Below are 24,444 nucleotides of genomic sequence, written 5' to 3' on the forward strand. Positions count from 1 at the left end.
TCTGGTTTAGCCTTCAATTGTTCTAGTGTAGCCTTCGATTGCTACATGTATTGGCCCATTACCACTATCAACATGGTTCTGGTTTAGCCTTCAATTGTTCTAGTGTAGCCTTTGATTGCTACAGGTATTGGCCTATTACCACCATCAATATGGTTCTGGTTTAGCCTTCAATTGTTCTAGTGTAGCCTTCGATTGCTACAGGTATTGGCCTATTACCACCATCAACATAGTTCTGGTTTAGCCTTCAATTGTTCTAGTGTAGCCTTTGATTGCTACAGGTATTGGCCTATTACCACCATCAATATGGTTCTGGTTTAGCCTTCAATTGTTCTAGTGTAGCCTTCGATTGCTACAGGTATTGGCCTATTACCACCATCAATATGGTTCTGGTTTAGCCTTCAATTGTTCTAGTGTAGCCTTCGATTGCTACAGGTATTGGCCCATTACTACCATCAATATGGTTCTGGTTTAGCCTTCAATTGTTCTAGTGTAGCCTTCGATTGCTACAGGTATTGGCCCATTACCACCATCAATATGGTTCTGAATTAGCTAGCTTCAATGGTGCTAGTGTAGCCTTCAATTGCTACAGGTATTGGCCTATTACCACCATCAACATGGTTATGGTTTAGCCTTCAATTGTGCTAGTGTAGCCTTCGATTGCTACATGTGTTGGCCTATTACCACCATCCATATGGTTCTGATTTAGCTAGCTTCAATTGTGCTAGTGTAGCCTTCGATTGCTACAGGTATTGGCCTATTACCACCATCAACATGGTTCTGGTTTAGCCTTCAATGGTGCTAGTGTAGCCTTCAATTGCTACAGGTATTGGCCTATTACCACCATCAACATGGCTATGGTTTAGCCTTCAATTGTTCCAATGTAGCCTTCGATTGCTACAGGTATTGGCCTATTACCACCATCAACATGGTTCTGGTTTAGCCTTCAATTATTCTAGTGTAGCCTTCGATTGCTACAGGTATTGGCCTATTACCACCATCAACATGGTTCTGGTTTAGCCTTCAATTATTCTAGTGTAGCCTTCGATTGCTACAGGTATTGGCCTATTACCACCATCAACATGGTTCTGGTTTAGCTTTCAATTGTTCTAGTGTAGCCTTGGATTGCTACAGGTATTGGCCTATTACCACCATCAACATTGTTCTGGTTTAGCCTTCAATTATTCTAGTGTAGCCTTCGATTGCTACAGGTATTGGCCTATTACCACCATCAACATGGTTCTGGTTTAGCCTTCAATTGTTCTAGTGTAACCTTGGATTGCTACAGGTATTGGCCTATTACCACCATCAACATTGTTCTGGTTTAGCCTTCAATTGTTCTAGTGTAGCCTTCGATTGCCACAGGTATTGGGCTATTACGACCATCAATATGGTTTTGGTTTAGCTGTCAATGGTTCTAAAATATAGCCTATAATTGCAATAAAGTTTTCTTACAAATCTGTAACAAACATAATACTACATTCTCTGTGAATTCAAATTCTAGGACTATGTCATGTCTTATTACCAACCGAGTTTGATTTATATTTATTATTTTTCATTAATCATATATATACGTTTATTGTTTATTCATGTTTGTTTTGATTGTTTTTAGAATAGTTTTTTTTTTCTTTTTAGATTATAGTTTTTAAATTTCTTTTTGTAAGACCCTTTTTATCCTCTCCTAAGGATGTTATGCGTCTAATAAATATTACATTGTATATGCAGATCATTTTTATTGGCTGTTTTACTTGAAATGAACCCTTCTTACAGCTAATCAGCATCAAGCACACATTGAAATGAACCAATCACTTTCAGACTTGCAAATTTTTGCAGATCACTGCATATACATCACCTCAAAACAAGTCCTTGCATTTTTTAAATTCTTAAGAGCCCCTGGAAAGAGATTACATTCCCATTTTTTTTTAGGTTCTCTAGAGGGGCTGAAATTCCTTTCAGGACCAGTTCTCACATCTTGAAAATTCCCCCTGTCAAAACACAAGCCAAGATGGTCCATGCATGGGTTGGCTGCTGAGGACGTTTTGTATGGGTGTTTACAAAGTAGCTTAAACTTTTCTGTTGATGCACTGTGTTTTTTTTTCACCTTCAAGATAAGGTCCATTGAGCGAGAACTTTACAAGTTTTGTGTAGTTTTCATTTGACTGTACCGGTTCTTGAACTTCTTGAAAGTGTACTGGGGGTTTACCTCACACTTCATTGGGCTCCATTATAAAAAGTAAATCTCTTGAAATTTGACAAGTGCTCATTATGACTGTCCCATTTCATCAGGGAGATTTTTTTCCAATCTCTCAATGATGTCTGGACTGCTAGAAATATATAATACATGTATGTGGACAGTCAAATTTGTTATGTTTAATGTGATGCTTATATCATTGTGTTTTGTGCATTTATAGTTTTTTCCTTTTGTTTATTTTAGCACCCTACCCCTCGTGCATGCACACACACTAAGATCAGATGTATTCAGTAATATTGACTTCCACCCCTATAATGAATGGTATGACCTTGATGTAGTACTTCTGGAATCCAGCTAAAAAAAAAAAAATTGTTGAGGATGGAAGGAGAGACTGGAAGGGTCATGTATCGGTCATCTCTTCATTTTTAACGTGAACATTCTGAAATGAAAACATCTACCTGTATTTTTGGCTTTTAAAAAATTCTACCTTTACAAAGAGGTGTGGATTCTCTGGTGAATTCAATCATCCAACAATAACCATTGAAACTTGTTGAGTGATCTATTTTAGTTTTGACAAGTCATCCCTCCTTCCATTGTAAGTCAAAATGCCTATTTCTTGCATTGAAAATAAGTTAAAGTGCAATGCCCTGAGGGAACTTATGTTGTATCCATCAATCAGATTCAACTCCTGAACTGGGTTGTTAATGCCTCAATATAAAGACAGAGTGTTGGTTTTCTGCTCACCATGATGAGCTGCAAAGTTTGTTTAAGATAAAAAGACCCTTTAGTATAGTGTTAAATTGAACTGTAGTTTTAATATTCGCATATTGAGCTTGTCTAGGATAGTTGAAAAAAATATGTCTCAAAGTTGAAATGTTACAGGACACTTTTAGTTACAAGTTTCTTGATATGATATGTTATTAATGTTGAACTCTGTTGAGGAACTTTTCCTTGAGACGCTCCATCATAAACCAAACAATACAAGTCACAAGTCATGTGATACAAACTAGAATATAATGTAATAAGATATAATGACAATTGTTTTTTAAACCAAATTTCACAGGAATCATTTCATTCAATAGAATAACTATGTGCAAGTTCTTGCTTGTAAATTCTATCCTATTCTATTCCATTCAATTCTATTCTATTCTATTCTATTCTATTCTGCACAGTTCTATTCTGTTTTGTTTTACTCTATTTTGTGTTATTACAGTATTATTACTATTCTATTCTATTCTATTCTATTCTATTCTATTCTATTCTATTCTATTCTATTCTATTCTATTACCCACTATTACCCACTATTACCCACTATTACCCACTATTCTCCTCTAAACCTGAATAGACAATAGACAGTGTTCAACTTGGTTGCATTTTCTCACCACGTACTGGTATAGATGGTTAAGATGCACTCCACTGTCTTGTATGGTTTACTATGCTAAAATACTCAAGTATAACCGTTTCTATTCTATTCTAATCTAATCTCAACTCTAATTCTATTCTATTCTATTCTATTCTATTCTATTCTATTCTATTCTATTCTATTCTATTCTATTCTATTCTAATCTAATCTCTTCTATTCTATTCTGTTCTGCACAGTTCTATTCTGTTCTGTTTTACTCTATTTTGTATTATTACAGTATTATTACAGTTCTATTCTATTCTATTCTATTCTATTCTATTCTATTCTATTCTATTCTATTCTATTCTATTACCTACTATTATCCTTTAAACCTGAATAGACAATAGACAGTGTTCAACTTGGTTGCATTTTCTCACCACGTACTGGTATAGATGGTTAAGATGCACTCCACTGTCTTGTATGGTTTACTATGCTAAAATACTCAAGTATAACCGTTTCTATTCTATTCTATTCTAATCTAATCTAATCTCTATTCTACTCTATTCTATTCTATTCTATTCTATTCTATTCTATTCTATTCTATTCTATTCTATTCTGCACAGTTCTATTCTGTTCTGTTTTACGCTATTTTGTATTATTACAGTATTATTACAGTTCTATTCTATTATATTCTATTCTATTCTATTCTATTACCTACTATTATCCTTTAAACCTGAATAGACAATAGACAGTGTTCAACTTGGTTGCATTTTCTCACCACGTACTGGTATAGATGGTTAAGATGCACTCCACTGTCTTGTATGGTTTACTATGCTAAAATACTCAAGTATAACCATTTCTATTCTATTCTATTCTAATCTAATCTAATCTCAACTCTAATTCTATTCTATTCTATTCTATTCTATTCTATTCTATTCTATTATATTATATTCTATTCTGCACAGTTCTATTCTGTTCTGTTTTACGCTATTTTGTATTATTACAGTATTATTACAGTTCTATTCTATTCTATTCTATTCTATTTTATTCTATTACCCACTATTATCCTCTAAACCTGAATAGACAATAGACTGTGTTCAACTTGGTTCCATTTTCTCACCACGTACTGGTATAGATGGTTAAGATGCACTCCACTGTCTTGTATGGTTTACTATGCTAAAATACTCAAGTATAACTGTTTCTATTCTATTCTAATCTAATCTAATCTCAACTATAATTCTATTCTATTCTATTCTATTCTATTCTATTCTATTCTATTCTATTCTATTCTATTCTATTCTATTCTATTCTGCACAGTTCTATTCTGTTCTGTTTTACTCTATTTTGTATTATTACAGTATTATTACAGTTCTATTCTATTCTATTCTATTCTATTCTATTACCCACTATTATCCTCTAAACCTGAATAGACAATAGACAGTGTTCAACTTGGTTGCATTTTCTCACCACGTACTGGTATAGATGGTTAAGATGCACTCCACTGTCTTGTATGGTTTACTAAGCTAAAATACTCAAGTATAATCGTTTCTATTCTATTCTATTCTAATCTAATCTAATCTCAACTCTAATTCTATTCTATTCTATTCTGCGCAGTTCTATTCTGTTCTGTTTTACTCTATTTTGTATTATTACAGTATTATTACAGTATTATTACAGTTCTATTCTATTCTATTCTATTCTATTACCCACTATTATCCTCTAAACCTGAATAGACAATAGACTGTGTTCAACTTGGTTCCATTTTCTCACCACGTACTGGTATAGATGGTTAAGATGCACTCCACTGTCTTGTATGGTTTACTAAGCTAAAATACTAAAGTATAATCAGTTCTATTCTATTCTAATCTAATCTAATCTAATCTCAACTATAATTCTATTCTATTCTATTCTATTCTGCGCAGTTCTATTCTGTTCTGTTTTACTCTATTTTGTATTATTACAGTATTATTCTATTCTATTCTATTCTATTCTATTCTATTCTATTCTATTCTATTCTATTCTATTCTATTCTATTCTATTCTATTCTATTCTATTATCCTCTAAACCTGAATAAACAATAGACTGTGTTCTACTTGGTTCCATTTTCTCATCACATACTGGTATAGATGGTTAAGATGCACTCCACTGTCTTGTATGGTTTACTAAGCTAAAATACTCAAGTATAATCGTTTCTATTCTATTCTATTCTAATCTAATCTAATCTCAACTCTAATACTATTCTATTCTATTCTATTCTATTCTGCGCAGTTCTATTCTGTTCTGTTTTACCTTATTTTGTATTATTACAGTATTATTACAGTATTATTACAGTTTTATTCTATTCTATTCTATTCTATTCTATTACCCACTATTTTCCTCTAAACCTGAATAGACAATAGACAGTGTTCAACTTGGTTGCATTTTCTCACCACGTACTGGTATAGATGGTTAAGATGCACTCCACTGTCTTGTATGGTTTACTATGCTAAAATACTCAAGTATAACCATTTCTATTATATTCTAATCTAATCTAATCTAATCTCAACTCTAATTCTATTCTATTCTATTCTATTCTATTCTGCACAGTTCTATTCTGTTCTGTTTTACTCTATTTTGTATTATTACAGTATTATTACAGTTCTATTCTATTCTATTCTATTCTATTCTATTCTATTCTATTCTATTCTATTCTATTCTATTCTATTCTATTCTATTCTATTCTATTCTATTACCCACTATTATCCTCTAAACCTGAATAGACAATAGACAGTGTTCAACTTGGTTGCATTTTCTCACCACATACTGGTATAGATGGTTAAGATGCACGCCACTGTCTTGTATGGTTTACTATGCTAAAATACTCAAGTATAATCGTTTCTATTCTATTCTATTCTAATCTAATCTAATCTAATCTAATCTCAACTCTAATTCTATTCTATTCTATTCTGCGCAGTTCTATTCTGTTCTGTTTTACTCTATTTTGTATTATTACAGTATTATTACAGTATTATTACAGTTCTATTCTATTCTATTCTATTCTATTCTATTTTATTCTATTACCCACTATTATCCTCTAAACCTGAATATAGACTATAGACTGTGTTCAACTTGGTTCCATTTTCTCACCACGTACTGGTATAGATGGTTAAGATGCACTCCACTGTCTTGTATGGTTTACTATGCTAAAATACTCAAGTACAATTGTTTTTATTCTATTCTAATCTAATTAATCTCAACTCTAATTCTATTCTATTCTATTCTATTCTATTCTATTCTATTCTATTCTATTCTATTCTATTCTATTCTATTCTATTCTATTCTATTCTATTCTAAGCCTGAATAATGACTAAGAAACTTTCTAAATTAAATTCAATTAGATGTACCGGGATGTACTATAATAAAGATTCTGAGTACCATTTATATTGTGACTTAAATCATTCGTCTGATGACAAGGCTCTGCTTGTGCAATGTTTGAAAACATGTACCAATCACCGATCCGTGAAGACCAATCTCTTGTACAAACACAGGTGACTCACACATAGAGGGGCTGTGGAAAGACAAATGTTTATATTTACATATTGACTTGATCACCTGACCCGTAATGACGGTCATTGTGCTATAAGGTCAGATTTCAGTTTTTCTTACAATCACACGGCGTCGCTACCTGTAAAATTACCCGATGTTTGCACAGGGGGTGGGTGAAGGTCTTCCGTGTTCAGTGTCAATGTGTGCATGGATGGAAGAAAGTAAATAAATGTCAATATTTTACCTGTATTTTGTTTGCATTGTACATTCACTGGTAGAAACCCACTGTTGAATGTGTTTTCTTTCTCGGTTTATCAATGGTCAGTAATAAATTAGGTCTATTGATGTTTTGAAGAATTTACATATAGAAATGAACAAAATGTATATTGCTTGGCAGACTGTGAAATGAATATGCATATTTTTAGAGGTATTGCACTACAATTATACTCCCTATAAACAACATGGTAAAAACTTAGATTGCAATAGAATTACATCTCACACATGTAGACAGAGAGTCAGTTATACCCACAAAGTTTTAAGTTTGTTTAGAGTTTTTTTTTTTTTAAATCAAACAGTAAACACAGGGGTTGAAGGTCCCAATAATAAAGCCATGGCAGTATGGTTGACGTAGCTGACTGAATGTGGTATTTCAGACGTTGTTTAGTTTAGTTGATGCCTTTGCAGGTGCCCATGTACCCTGCTGTCTTTAAACAAATTACAATCCTAGTGGAACCCTATAGTACTCCCAGTTTCTGATAATTGTGTCCTTGATTGTAACTCTATTAACTTTCCTCTCAGGACATGGCCATCCGAATTTCTTAAAGTTTACGTATTTGTTTCATTGGCTACATGAGACTATGAATGTGATGGCTTCTTTGAGTTGTCATTATGGATAACAATAAAAACACTCTGTATGGCGAACATAATTATAATTATGTATCAAGAAAATCATACATACTATAGCACCCATTAAATACATCCACTGATCATCCCCATCAAAAGGCAATTCTGATTCGAACAGTTACATACTGGAAAAAAATATACTGATGCATCTAAGGAAATAGGCCAGAAACAGAAAGTTTATTTTGAATGGCGTAAACAAGATGTAATCTTTAAGGGCAGGTCATCCCAAGGATCCAGGTATATGGTCTTCACACGGCAGTCAGTGAAACATAGCCCAATAGCTGATAGTTTTGAATCTATATTTTTACCTTATCTTATGGAATATTGATGGATTTGCATATGCTTAATACTGACATTTCAGGGATTGTTGTTTATATTCATTTTAATATTGCATGCAGAAAATGCTCTTTAAAATATACTTTTTCTCATGCTTTTGATTTGCGTGTAAACTATTGTTTTACATCTGGTTGTCTGACATGTACAGTTATTTTGGAGTTGCCGAAAATCCCCAGATAACCGTATTCAGGAATGCGGGCCTTGGAGCAACGCATGACTGAGTTCAAAGAAACTGTCATTGTGAACAGGTGAATAACAAAAACATAATGTCACCGAAGGTTATCTCATGCCGCTGCCTTGAAAGAAATAATAAAGTGATAAAAAACCTGAATAATTGATTGTGAAAGAATATAAAAAAAAAAGTATGTTTTAAAGTATGAAAGCCTTAAAAGGGAGGAATTGAACATACATCACGCCCCAACCTATGATCACTTTCTTCAATGGTGTTCCCTGGGGAAAGTCAGCGTGGAATCAGTGGTTGGTGCCAGTAATTGCTCTGATCTATGTTCCAAATTAGATATCAGTGCAGAAAGGTGAATGGTTAGGTGAAAAAGAAATAATTGCGTTTGTTACATGTAAGCAAGAGCATTCCAATTAGTGTCAAGATTCGACACGTCTTTGTGCCGCAGTATCAGCGCTATCTCGTGCTACCGAGCTTCATTATAGCATTATTTCCATGGTAAACCCATGATCTAAATTTGATGATAGATCATCACGCTCGCTGAATACGTAAGAAATCGTAGTAGTGTGGGGGGGTCCATTAATTATTATAAAACATTCTTTTTAATTCACAGCGAGTGACATACTATATGATTCTCATCACTAGGCGAGTGAGATCTTCTGAAACTAACGACGGAAAGATTGACTCTTACGTCACAGCTATAATTAGCTGCTAAAACTTTTTCCTGAATTCACAATAAAACTGTTTGGCAGAAAACCAAAACAACATGAATGAAGGCTTCCTGAATTGCGTGTTTTTTTTTTCACACTTCACTGCTACATTCAGATCACGTACCTATGTACGCCGTCTGCGAACACCTGTGTCTTAAAAGGTGCCAGTGAATACGTCCACAACAAACTTTCAAGTGCAGAATGGTTCCCCTTCATTCTCCAAATTAGTCTTTAAGTAGAATTACAAACTCTTGCCATCATACTAAATGACAGCAGTAAGTGGCCATTTCTCTAACTCCAGTAGGAACTCTTTTAACAAAAAAGCCTTGATCATAAATTTAAAGAATTGACAAGCTGCCTATTATGGTTGGGAAATTTGAGGTACCCTTTCTCTGCACTCTGCACTCTGTGTGAAAATTTGACCCAATTTGTCAGCCACCTGTTGCAGCATTGCCTACTGGTATGCCATATCTTTCTTGACTTTGCTTTATAGCCATTTGGCAGTTGCCAGTGACCAACTACTTTTAGATTCAGATAAAACAATGTAGGTAATTTTCTCCACTATTAGTTAAGAGTAAAGTCAAAGCAATTATTATTCTGTGAATATGATTATTTGAAAACTTATTAGCCCTACAGAAAGGTATATACAACTGTAAAGCATATGGCTTTATGTAAATGCTACACTGAAGTCAACAAAAACATGTTTTTACTTATAAATATACTTATAATTACTTAACATTATAATCATTCATATCTAATAACCCACACTTTCTCATTATAATTACAGAGGTGTTTCTGTGGTCAAAATAAGTAATATTTTAGTATACAACACAATTTTGGGTATATATGCGCTTCCACTGGAGATGCGCTTTTAATTGGGAAAATATGGTATTTCAACTAAAATTGCTGTGTTTTTTGCATTTTATAACTTTGTAAATGACCAGTTGTGCGACCAGATATTTTTTTTTCTTGCATACACTAGCTCTAATAGCACAAATGTGGTATACAAAATGACTGATGTTGCAAAAAATTGTGTTGCCATAGTTACATAAATGTAATCAAATGAATCTTCAAATATGCCAATTAGATATTTGTATATTCTTTACAAAACTGTACATGCCTGAAGTCTGAATATAATAACCAAAGATATCAGGAGGATTTATATTCAAGCTTTGTTGTGACAGAAAATTTGCTGCTCATACTTTTAACTTCATTAATATGAAAAGTAATTTTCATCTTCAATTATTCCTAGCAGTATAGTTACGTAACAAAAGGTAATAGAGCACCTGATCTTTCACATCGTCAAGCGTACATTAGTCTTATCTACGTCTTATCGTTAAGGAAACTGATCTTAGGCACTAACAAACGAGTGTGAATAAATGAGTTGGAGTGATTCAATTATTTAAATTTTTAAAATCCTTTTGAGTTTATTATATAATATCAAAATATAATGTGAAAAAAAATGAGTTGTCAATTTAACCAAATTGATGCTGTGATCTCCAGATTATGATCTTGTAACCGACTTAAATATTATGTAATAGAATGCTAATCTGTTTTAACACCTCATGTACTGTGATAATCTGATTCTAGTATGGGTTCTGATTAATCTCTGTGTCTGTAGCTTTTGACATCCGTGTGTTGAATCTCGGAAGCCTCAGTACCCTAGTGATCATCATTTTACAGAATTGTACCACCCCATGCTGTGAAACTCCCCAGTCTGATGATCAATCAGACTGGGGAGTTGACCTTTGACCTAAAAAACAAATTGTATATTTACTTCAATTTGGTTTCTGTTTATACAGAAGAATGTCTAGCCATTTTTAAAAAAAAAATAATAATACCGGTACATCAATTTTTCATACCAATGAAATTTTGATTATTGCTCACTTTATTTTTTGTGGCAGCTAGCGGAATGGAGCAAGTCAGCCTAGCGTAGTGATTGTATAGGCAACTACTAGACCAATGGCAATGTACTTTCAAAAAGACAACCTGTCGTCTATTGTCAAGGTACACCAAATTTAATAGGGTGGGAATAACATGTTTACAAGGTTACTGTCAATGCCATTTCAACTGCTCTTGATTGTCTGACTGACTGATAGTACATATGGCAACAGATTTTCCCCTGTGATAACAAAATCTCTTATTTCAAGTTTAAATGCCATGGGCACACCTTGTCATGGTTTATTGTTAAAGGGCAGTGAGCCAAATATGTCAGTCATGAACAAAGTTGGGCCAGATATCTATTATAACAAGAATATCGTTTTATATTAAATGATCTAAAAGGAAGTCAGGAACAGAACAGATTGTACTAAGGGATGAGCCATTTGACTTTATGGGGGGGTTATTCCATGCATGATAAAATAAATTTCATTGAAAAACTATTATGTTTAAATTCTAGCATGCAACAAATCTTTACAAAATTTTTTATACAGCATTATCCCCCCCCCCCCTCTCGTTTACAAATGACCTAAAAACATTGTTATTACTCCATTTCAGAAATACAATCTTTCAGCCGATTAAAAATTCTTCACTAGGCAAGTAATCACGCTTGCATATTAGAAAGTGTTTATTTTATTTTTTGATATTGGGGAAACAAATTCTTTTTTCTCATGTTGGATTCTGTAAACTCCTGCTGGGAATACAAGTACAAGTTATTCCCTGTTTGGTGTCTGTCAACGCTGAGTACTTTGTTTGCAAAAGGTTTACAATTTAAGTGATTTGGGAGTACTTGAATACTCTTGCCATTGTCTTTAGGAGATAATGATCTGAATTTAGTTTGCTCGCTAATGTTCAGCTATTTGAAAAATGTTTTAATTATTTTTTAGAACGATAAATAATAAACAAAATCAGGGCTGATTTTATAAAAAGGCGAAATAGAGACTAGACTGAAATTGCAAAACGCTTAGCTACCGCTTTCAAAACATCCTAAATTGTGTGGCGGGGCAATCTCAACTGGATACAGTCACGACTGTTAACCTTTCCACCACCAGACTTTCACGCCCAAATTTTTCTGCACTATTTTTCTTATATTCTTCAAAATATATTTCTGGTAATGAATGAGCTCTTTGTTTTTGTTTATTGCGATTTGTAGTTCAATATTTCTACTATTTTCCCTGACCCAACTTTTATCTGCGTATTTTGTTACTCTTCAAAAAGATATCAGTCGTACATTTCGTAACGAACCCCTCTGTGATTGAGAAGTCAACATAATTATTAATGACGTAAGACATTTTTGTTGAGGTTTCTTTCGTTTCAAATTAATAAAACAATATTGATAACATTATTCAGTTATTTAGATTGATACAGGGAGTTCATGACAGCCAGGTTATTGTATGTTCGAGATATTCAAATAAAATACTGTAAAATACCTTACTTTAGATGGAGTTAATTTTCGCTGAAAAGTCTTTTTGGGTATTTTGTATGGAATTTATTTTCACTGATTTTTGATGAGTTGAATGTAAAATATAGGAAAAAAAGTATATTCGCTGGATTTTATTTTCACTGAATCACTTCTTCAGTGAAAATAGCGAAAAATTAATTCCAAGCGAAAATAAAGTATTTTACAGTACCGTAAGTATGGTTATTTCCTCTATATTTCTGGTTGGGAGGGAAGGAGAACATTGTTGGAATACTGGTTTTATACACGGTAGTTGAAAATCCCAATAAATACTGGATTGAAAAAAAAATTTTTAAATGATTCCATTTATCCATTTCATTTATTTAGTTAGAATATAATTTTTAATTGATCAATTTTTAATGGGTGATGGTCGTCATGTAGCACATGTTCGAATTTCATGTAAAAAACAACATATTTTACACGCATTGTGTATGTCGCTATGAGTCCCATATCGAACAGAACGCAGAGCGATGACCATATGCATCGCCTTTTAAGTCCTTGAAATTTAAATGAATGTGCATGAGAATGAGACTGAGTGAGTTTACATTATTATTTATTATTCAGCACAATAACTCCCTATAAAGAGTGGTTTTCTCGTCGTTTAATAAATCTTAATCATAAGATACAAATCTTCACTAATTTCTGAGTCAGACAAAATTGTGTATTTTTGGATTAGTGATCTGGTCAACATGATCCTTACAGGGTGGCAGTCGTCACAGCGAGTCATGTCGATGTGAGTCCCATATTTCAGTAAACAATGCATGTATAAAATACATGTTTATGCGAAATTCAAACATAACAATGACCTTCAACATTTAATACAAAGAGTCATGGTATTAAACATAAATTACTTTTAAAAAATTAAACCGTAAAAATTTATTGCAACAAAGATATGAAGGTCGTAGAATATTGAATAAAAATACCTAAAAATAAAAATACCGCATTCCTATGCAAATCAAGGTACCATAAGAGCATATGAAGTTGCTAATAATTCCCTGATATCCTCTATGTTTAACTAAATGTTGCCATGACGATTCCTATACATTTGCTCATAATTTCAATGAATTTATCATCAATTGTCATGTCAGTAGAAATATACGCTAAAAATGCTGTACTCGACCTATATTTATTAATTATTCAAAGCTGAACGTAAAATCTAACACGATATTGTGATAATGTACGAGTTTGTAATATCCGTGATCTGATATATACATTATATGGCACGTACTTGGATTATTTTATAACTTTGTTGGAATTTGACTCTAATTGCCGCTGCATTGCCTCGATATGATTTACTGGAATTTCATCAATTTGTTCTTAATATTGTTAGTACATTACATCTTCTGTGTAACATGTCATTGTTTTGGCATTTTCACTCCGCATATATCATATTATGGTCACGTAGTTGAGATGCACTTTCATCAATTTTGCGAAATTGATGAGCACATTTGAGATCACTCTTTTTTTCTGCCTTTTCATTTTGCTAGCATGGTATATTTGCATTGTACATTTCAACCAACATAATGGTAATCAAAATGAACTGTAAAAATTTCCATCAGACTTATTTCCTTTGCATCCATGGTATACAATAGCATGTAAGACAACTTTTTAAGAACCATATCAGTTTTTCGATATGGGGCTTAAAAAATCTGATAATATTCTCTAAAAGTTGTTGTTATAATATTCTTGAAAAGTTTTTTTATATGACTCTTGAAAAGTTGTCAGATTCCCCCCCCCCCCAAAAAAAAAAAAAATTGGAGCCTTTATCTAAATCTGGGATTTTAATCAGATTAGTGAGAGTCATATCAAATGACTTTTTCAGAATGATATTCTGAGATACAAGAGAAAAATTCTCAGATATGTTGTCAGATATAGTTTTAAAAAAGTTGTGTTACCGGTATATGGTTCTCAAAAAAAAAATTTTACCCTGTATCTACATGGAATTTTAATCAGATTGGTGAGAACCATATAATTGGTGAGTGCTGTATAAAAACTATTCCATCAATGTCAATAAAAGATTTTATCCAGACTTGTATCAGCTGTGTATCTTCATCAGAATTTTGTCTTCTTGTACTTGATAGAAAAAAGCCATTTATGTGATTAATATACTCTAATAGCTTATCAAAATCTATTATTTATCGAAAGCGAACAGCTTTGAAACTTGTTGGTACGTAAAAACTATGTAAACCATCCAGCTACCATAATTTTAGATGGAAATCCGGTTACCATAGAGACCGTCTCTGTCCTCCTCCTCATAGGTCACTGTAATGTCAAGTTAATTATGGTCATTGTCCTTTTATTGAACTTGTATAAGCAAGTGAAATGACATTCATACTATGCACGCTGTGGTTTACCACGAATAAATGACCAATTCTGACAAGGTTTATTGACATATTGTCACTTGTCGAATTGGTAGGGGGAAATTGAGGTAGTACGGTAGATTTATTCTCACGGAAGGCTATGTTAAATTATTTATTTTATGCGTGTCGCTGTAATGTCAAGCCGAGATTGAAAACTACTGATAGCAACGTTTGTGGCATGTAATTTGTACAGACTTGAGTGGACTATTGTGTAATATATGACTGATACAATGTGTTCAAATTGTCTGACGAACCAATCACATCATTAAGGGCTGCACCAATTGAAACCATGGGGTGGGCCAGACAAATTGATGACATGAATGTTACTGTTTCATCAGAGCAATAAAGCATAGTTAATTAAAGAGTCAGAATTTTAAGTTTTGTATACACATGAAATGAATTAAACATTGTATTTGTCACATGGGAGTGATATCGAACATGTTGCAGCAACAACTGTGTGCTTTAATTCGCATTTGGGGGGGGGGGAGCAGTAACATGGCAATTGTTTTTAACACCACCATAAATTACACAAGGGGTACCCCTTGTTTGAATAACACGCCAAAACTAGTATTAATATCATCACTCTCAGTCTGCTGCACAATTCTGATTGCATAAATTGTCCGAAATTGAACGCACAATGTGTTCACATGTATTTCATCATCATTTAGCTATTTTTAGATTGTGAAAATTCCATTGTTATTTAATTCTACAAATACCACCTTACGCTGTAATGATAGGGATTAAAATACTTCTGGCCCTTCCGTGCATACTGGGGCAAAGGTCAATGCAAATAAAAACGCCATACATCATGGCTTACAATTGAAATGCAATATTTAATATTTTATTTATTTGCTCATTTTACTGTTACATTCAAATTGATTTGAACAATATGGCAGCAAGCAACAACACAATGTGTTTTAAGTCATGCACATTTCAGATAAAATTCATTTGAAGAATTGTCACATTTTTCCTTTATTTTCCAATTTTATTAATCAATTAATTAATTAATTAAATGTTTATTTATTTATTTATTTATTTATTTATTTATTTATTTATTTATTTATTTATTTATTTATTTATTTATTTATTTATTTATTTATTTATTTATTTATTTATTTATTTATTTATTTATTTATTTATTTATTTATTTATTTATTTATTTATTTATTTATTTATTGTATAACAGTGAACTTTGTATTCAATGTTGGGGTCATAATAAGATAATAGAGTAATATTTAATCAAGTTCTGATATTCTGAATACTGATAATATTGGCACCTGGAACTGAACCCTGTGCATTTAATTCTGTCTATTAAAACCAAACCTCAGCATTACTCAAATAATTTATTTTACCTGGAATAAATTTTAGCTGAAAATACTTTATGGCTTTTTTTGATGAGTTGAATGTAATATATAGAAAAAAATGTATATTCATTGGATTTTATTTTCACTGAACTATCAATCGAGAATATAGAAAAACAAAATTCCAAGTGAAAATAAAGTGCATTAAAAGTACAATACACTTCTGTAAACAAAACAAGTCTGTTAATCATTTGGGATTCAGTTTTTGACGTGTTTCACCAGTGTGCTTTTAATAATGTAAAGTAATTTTTTTAAAGAGAAACTGGACTTAAAATTAGTTTCCCATTCAATTTCACGAAACCAAGCCTGGAGGTTTAAAGCATACGAAATAAATTCCCACGCACAGATGCAACAAAAGAAGAACATTTTTTACAACCCTGTGAACTTTTCAGCGTTAATGTCTTTTTTACGTCTATCTAAATGATCCTAATAAACTTGAAATTGAAACCCAATGGTTTCCACTCATTCAACCATTATCAATGCCAACTCATTAGTCCCATTCATCATATTCAGACAATTGCTCTGTCGGAATGTAGTAATTATATCCCAAAAAAGCAGGTATTCTGAAAACTCATGATTTCCCACTGTTTTCAGGGAATCGCCGCTGTGTTCCCACTCATCATGACTAAAGAAAAAATTCAGCACCATAGTTAATTTGTTTTTTAGTAGCATTTTGTCGATTTGTTGACAGTGTTTCAGAAATGTTACCATTAAAGTGATCAGTCAAGTGAAATAGAGAAAAACATCCAAACAAGGCTTCCGTATTTTTGCATTGGCAAGTGAAAACAATTTTTTGCATTCAACTCTTTGACGGCCCATCATTTAAAAATCTTCATCAAAATTTTTAAAAATAAAAAAAAAAAAGGAAAGGAGTAACAAAAGTTGATTTGGGGGTTCAAAGAAATAAAAATAAAACACAATTTGTCACATTTTCTAACAGTATTAAATTCAACAGAACAGATGCTGTGATTCACCACTTTATACCATCTTGGAATCAACAACTCACAGACAGAAAGGAATTATAAGTGCCGCTAAAAATCATACCTGTATATTTGTATGATCCTAAGAATCATGATTTGGTGTAATAATATTCATGCATTCTTAGAGATAATTCCCTTTGATTGACATCAATAAAATGTTAGTAATACAATACTTATAATACTAATGAACGGTTGCCATGTTCAACAACTTGTAGGTGATTTATGCATTCTCTACATATATGAACAATCATTAAACATAATAGTTCATGCTAAGTCTAAATGTTTTCATGATTTTTTCCATGGAAACTGACCACAAAAAAACCTTTTATTTGAAAACAGATTCAATAGGATTATACTTTAATCTTGTAAAAACTGCCACAATGAGCTAAGCTGTGAGTTGTAGTATTCTGTCATCTGGTAACGAAAAGATCTTTTTTATGTTAATTAGCTTTGTTATGCAAACACACATGCACCTGATTGGTTGAAGTTCTCCAGGTACCTGTCATGAGTTGCCTGCATGATATACACAGTTATCTGCAAATGAAAACAAAAATTACCAGCTGTGACCAAAAGGTAGTTAGGGAATATCAAAAAATATTATAGATGAGGTGCGTAACTACGTATAACATTCATACGTTATGAATAATTCCCCGACCACGGCTCAGATGCTGACGACCCCCGTAGGATTGTTGCTCAAACCATGTATCAATAACGCTATCTGACATTTATATTTTTTTTATTTTATTTTTTTTCCAGGTGACAGTTTTTAATCAATATTAAAGGTAACGTGTAACTTTTTTTTTTTATGGGTAAATTACAGGTGTGTCTTACTTTTGATAAATTAATTCATAAAATCACAAATTATACTTCATCTGCAGTAGTTATTCCTTATTTTGTTTTCATGGTTTTCAGTTAAAAAGCACGTACCTGAGCCTTGTTTAAGAATGCTCGTAAAAAAGAATGACGCTGCAGAGTTGGTCAGAATTTGATTGGAATGTTATGTATAGTTACAAGGGCTTGGGGGCTGTGGGGAGGGGAGGGGGAGGGGGAAATGATTAGGGCTTATAAACTGCATGGAAAGGGATCATATTATGAACTGCATAGGAAGCCTCATTTGGGCTTACATTTTGTGTGAATCAAAAGGGGGGGTGTCATTTTTAAGACCATACACAAGCTGTGTGAGGGGTCACCACTAACAATAATCGAGGTTCATTTCCATATATTTAAATTTAGTACATGAAAATAGCGATAATTATACACCATGTTAAATATATTGCGCAACCAGCAGAAATCAATTTTACATCAGATTAGATCGAGTTTAATTGAGCACTGACATCAAATCATTCACAGTTACATTGTCTCAATACCCCACAGGTATAAAAAAAAAAGAGAGAGAAACAAAAAATGGAAAAAAAAAAAAGAAGTTAAGTAATGATTAGAAAGATAGAATTTCTACAGTCCTTATTTCCCTACAGTAGGGAATATTGTTGCATTGACGTCAACTTCCATATATTACAACATTGTGTTCTATTCCTATTATATACTACTCTGACTGAATCCAAGCACCATATTTTCCTTTTTTTTTAGTTTTGTATGTTCATAATCTTTCTATCTGTTGCTACCGGTAATTACTGTAATCCATACTGTGCATACACTTACCTTCTTTTTTATTTTAATTTTATTATGCTTTCATTTTGTCTTCATTTGTATTTTGTCTTGCCATTTTGAATGTATTTGAAAATTTATAGGGCATGATTTCAATAAAGGCATCATTATTATTATTATTAGAGGTGTTTCTATGGTGATAATAAGTAACATTTTAATGATTTTTGTATACAATAAATGCAAATTTCGATTTATCGGTATATGCTCTTTTATTAAAGATGCGCCTCTAATACATTAAATATGGTACCTCTCTCATAGCTACCACCCCATTCACTCTAACTGTTCTTCCAATCATGTATTGATGCCTTTATATGTTTGAGCTCTTTTTTTATTCTTAGCTTTTAGTTTTTTTTTTCTATTTTGCTTTTTTTTAAATAATAGTTTCTTGACCAGTGATACTTGTTTGTTTTTCTTCATGCAAAAATTTGTGTCAAATGAAATATCTACTTTTTCTGAGAGTCGCTTGAATTTGGAAGGAAGTCTTAAAATTAATTAAATACGGCACAATAAAAACAAACCAAGTGTATCCTTTTAATTTTCTATTGCATTGGAAAATACAACAATTCACCTGTTTGTTTGTTTGTGTGTTTGTTATGTAAATTTCACTTGTCTCTAAAGTTCGCATCAAAGTGTAGAAATTCATTGAAGATTAGTGTATACCCTGGGTGAGTGTGCCACAGACTCAATGGTAAGACCAATTCCACTGGCCGAGATTCATTCACTAATAATGAATGCAACTTTGGGGGAAGCTTGGTTAAGGTCTGCAGGTGCTTGTGTTCGACCGAGCCTGGTTGACCCCAGGATAGCGCATTACAAATTGCCATTTGATAGGGAGATGGCCACACAGCCCTGTCATGTAGTCCCAAACATGAATATGACTTATGTGGCAAAATGCACTGTGTCAGCACTTGTACTTACAAAAAAAAAGTCGGGAGAGACAACAGTCCAGAACTGTCACCTGGCACAAAAACATTAAAAAAAAAATTTAGAAATTCATTGTCAGATTAAATTTAAATGAACAACTCTATATATGGACTGACCTCCATATATGGGCTGGTCTCATGAATCTTCATGTTAATTCTGGGAGGTATTCAAGTGAATAATTCTAGTCTTAGAAATAAAAAATGCATGTCAACTTTGGTCAACATTTACAGATTTTACACCCACATAACTATTTGATAATTGTAATCAAGACTTGAAGTCAATAGAAAATTATGCCCATTTGGTCCAGAATTTAATAAAAATATAAAATAATACATAAAAGCGGGAAACCAATAGACTGTTTGCTGAGGCTCATCACAGCTTTTATTGGGGGGGGGGGGCAAAATTTTCAGGAAGAAAAAATTAAAATTACAATACAGGTCAATTTAAAAAATACAAATTAAAAAAAATTTAAGCCTGCATTGATTTTACAAATCAAATTTATATTTTATATTGTTTTATTTTTGGGTGGTGCAAAACTAACCCAAATTGGAAATCAATTGAATTAATTAGAATTCATGAACTAAAAATACATTGGTATTTTTTTAGTGTTTCTTTTTATGTTCTAGTTCAATAGGTTCATGAATTGCATTTTGCCGTAGTACCGTATTCCGTGTTAGGAACTACGTGACAGGGCTGTGTGACCATTTTCCCATTATATCAAAAGATATTTGTGAAGACAGTTTCGTGTGATAATTATGCTACCAGTGTTCCCGGCACCTTTAAACTTAAATGACTTAGAACCGAACGTAAACAACTTTTCATGAATTCATCCCACGTACATTCTGTTGCAGGTGACGCTTGTTAATCAGGGCCGTTCACAATGACTGACCAGCGTGTGGTATGCACCCTTTGCATGCAGTAGTGAGAATGGAAAAAAAAAATGAAAGAAAACTCAGGATGCATGCATTTGCCATCACTGGAATCCACAGTAGATTGGAAACAAAGTGCCCTCATCAAAAGTCAAAGGTTACAATCACAGTACAACTAAAGCACAGAGTGCTGACAAGAGAAAACCATAAATTGCTACATTCTCTTTACTGACATATACCTAATTAAATCTTCTATTCAGACTATATCAGCATTCATGCCATGTTTATTTATTAGTGTTTTTGTAGCGAGTGACTGAGCATGGCTCATTTTAACCTCAACCGACCGCAGCACAATGAATGTATGGTAACCACACAATAGACAGTGTTCAACTTGGTTGCATTTTCTCACCACGTACTGGTATAGATGGTTAAGATGCACTCCACTGTCTTGTATGGTTTACTATGCTAAAATACTCAAGTATAATCGTTTCTATTCTATTCTAATCTAATCTAATCTAATCTAATCTAATCTAATCTAATCTAATCTAATCTAATCTAATCTAATTCCAAACTATTCTAATTTTCTATTCTATTCTATTCTATTCTATTCTATTCTATTATTCTATTCTATTCTATTCTATTCTATTCTATTCTATTCTATTCTATTCTATTCTATTCTATTCTATTCTATTCTATTCTATTCTATTCCACTATCCTAGAAGTCTTGTATTGGCCTAATCTATCATTTCATCACATTCCTTATCTCTGCTGAACCATTTCCAATATTAATAGACCCGATTGGTTCCATTGCCAGTAATTCCCAAGGTATGATGTAAAAACATTAGTCAGTGAAAGCGTAAATGGTGTGTCACATTTTAAGTTGTATCAATTTACCAAAATTTATATAGCCTTGGTAGTTGTATGGGAATTCCTCTACCTCTTCTCTGCTACACAAACAGCTCCATAATTGTTAAAGGCTAAAGGTCAATATTGGTCCCTATCCAGGGTTCCTATTACCACCCACACTCACATTGAGCTACGCCTTTTCTCCCCTATCCTGATTCAACCTTTTCTCATCCAGGAGCCATAGCTGCAGATACTATATACCATGTCTTCATTCCATACTCAACCACTCCTTTTTTGATCCAGGAATCATAGAAAAAATTGAATTGGAATGAAGACATCTGTCTATGTCCAACCATACCTTTCCTAATCCTGGAACCATACCACATCTTCATTCTAAAATACTCAACCACTCATTTCCTGACCCCAGAATCAAAGAAGGGATATATTAATCCCATTTCAACTTTTTCTATACCCATGCAACCACATCTTTCCTAACCCAGCAACCATAGCTCATAGCCCATACCTTCATTCCATTTAATTCTTTCCTACACCCAGACACCTGTTGATTATCCCTTATTCTAATTGAACTACTGGTATAACCCTTTTTCCTTGTCTACCTGTTCAAACAACATGCATCTAGACCAACTGATATTTCATTAATCAAATAAGTGCAATTTTAAATTTCCTTGTAATATCACAATCCAAAATGACAATCATTTTGTGAAATGAATTCAATAGATTTGAGTCTGAGTATATAGCTATAGTTTGGTAATCACTGGTTTTGTTGATAGACATTACAATTAATTGTTGTCAGAAGGTCATATGATAATTAATGCCCAAGTTCACAATTTCTTTCATTCCATCCCACCTCAAGTAAGCATATTTGTTTTAAGAAAAATCGGTGCTGTGTTTATTGTTATCTTTTTCATATTTTTAACCCTTGTAAAAACCAAAATGTTCTCGAAATGAAATGTGCATAAATTCCCCCAAAATGCAACTCTAGCCTGTTTAAAGCCAAAATACAAAAACATGCACATGCATGTGTTGAGAGATACTATAACAAATTCATGCCTGTATTTACGCAGTCTGTATGTCACTTAGTATTTAGTTTATTTCCCACATACAGGACAGAGACATTGTTCAGTTCAATAGACTGTTTCTTTCAACAAAGATTAGTGAGAACTGAATACAATGAAGACATTGTACTGTATTGTCATACGCAGCAAGTTTATCCATCGATTCCATCGAGCATTGAATTCCACCGGTGCTCCAATAATGCTTGTATCAGTGCATACAAGCTGACATCTCTGATTCAAACTTTTTTCTTTAAAAAGAAAAATAACTATGTATGTATATTCACCTAGGAGGTATCTTCAAAATTATAGTGGAAATTTAAGTTCTACAGGTATACAATTTTAGCAAAATAAAACAAAAATAATAGTTGTGTATATGTATAGTCATGCTTGGAGTCCCATTAAAAGAGACAAAAAGTTTGATTTTTTGATTATTCTCATGAACTTTCGTTTCTGTATTATGCAACACGAGATAGACGTGGTACATACCACACAAACAAACTCAACAGTCTGACAAAAAAAAAAAGAAAAGACAAATTTAGAAAGCCACCAACAAAACGTTGACATAAATTTTATAGCGGGTTGTAACTGATCGGTTCAACCCAAGGGCAGTGACCTACGTTGTGGGAAGGTAGGTCGAAAGCATTGATATCATGCTACTCATTAGCACTGATGCCTAGTTACAATCAAGTAAAGACCCGTCTGACTTGCAGTATGGTGGTACCAAACTATGCTGTACCATCATGCAATAGAGAAGGTTCAACGGACCCGTCACAGGTTAACGGAACGTTGCAGATGAAATGCGTAAACAAATTTTTACAGTTTTGCAATTCTGATAGTCTCAAATTGTGGGGGGATGTCGGAATATCACACAGTAGCAGTACGGAAGATTCTATTTTTTCTGAGGGGAATAGGCCTTAAAGGTGGGGGTCAAGCACCTTTAGGTCATACAACCTTTTGTTTTCTACTTTCCTAATGTTCACTTATTCCATTGTATATTTATAATCTGAAAATATCAATTTTGTCCCTTAATATGATATATTTTATCTGAATGGTTTATTATTAATATGAATTTGTACCACTATGCAGAAATACACTGATCATATGAACACTGCAGGTTAGAGAACAAAATGATTTAATTAGCATGTGTGGTTTCAATCTCTTTACGCTGCAGGTATGCGGCATTAATCAATTTGACTTACAATATGAAATTTGAATTAATAACTGGTTATGCATAAAAAATAAGAAATTTGTTTCTTATTTAGAAATAGTTCATTATTTAACATCATTTGTATATCTATATATCACTGTGACTTGATCGTATCAACATCCCGCAGATTTGCGATGCATTTGCAGAAGTTGTATTCAAATAGGATTGCTTACTTCTTTCACTGAGGTTTACATGATGATACATCAACTATATTTGTTTTTCATATTTAAATTTATAGAAATTGTGTTGAAATGTAACGATCTATTTAATTAATAATATTGGCAATGCATAGGTGCATATCAATCACTATAATGTGCTAACCCTATTGTGCGATCTTTTGTTTTTGTGACCGATAAATACGTACTGTTGCATAAGGCATGTCAATGTATGCACGTAGCAATTTGGACTTTGCTCTATTTCATCAGATTGTGTTTAAAATATTATTTGTTTTATTTTTTGTGCTTCCCAAATTCCAATTGTGTCATATTAAATAGTTCAATTCAATTAAAGAATATGAAGATTTATTAACTTTTTACAAGTTTTTTTTTTATTATTTTTTATAGCCCTGGTTAAA

At 32.8% G+C, this 24,444-nt stretch overlaps 1 long non-coding RNA gene across 1 annotated transcript; it reads left to right on the forward strand.

Moving 5' to 3' along the window:
• The first annotated feature begins 17,815 nt into the window (after positions 1-17,815).
• On the forward strand, positions 17,816-20,999 carry LOC146729016 (uncharacterized). The gene is made up of 3 exons (XR_014928278.1): positions 17,816-17,891; positions 18,040-18,065; positions 20,724-20,999. It is a non-coding gene; the product is annotated as an uncharacterized LOC146729016 (long non-coding RNA).
• The last annotated feature ends 3,445 nt before the right edge of the window (positions 21,000-24,444 follow it).

Source organism: Saccoglossus kowalevskii, chromosome 22 (assembly GCF_978046115.1).
Source record: "Saccoglossus kowalevskii chromosome 22, keSacKowa6.1, whole genome shotgun sequence".
NCBI lineage: Eukaryota > Metazoa > Hemichordata > Enteropneusta > Harrimaniidae > Saccoglossus > Saccoglossus kowalevskii.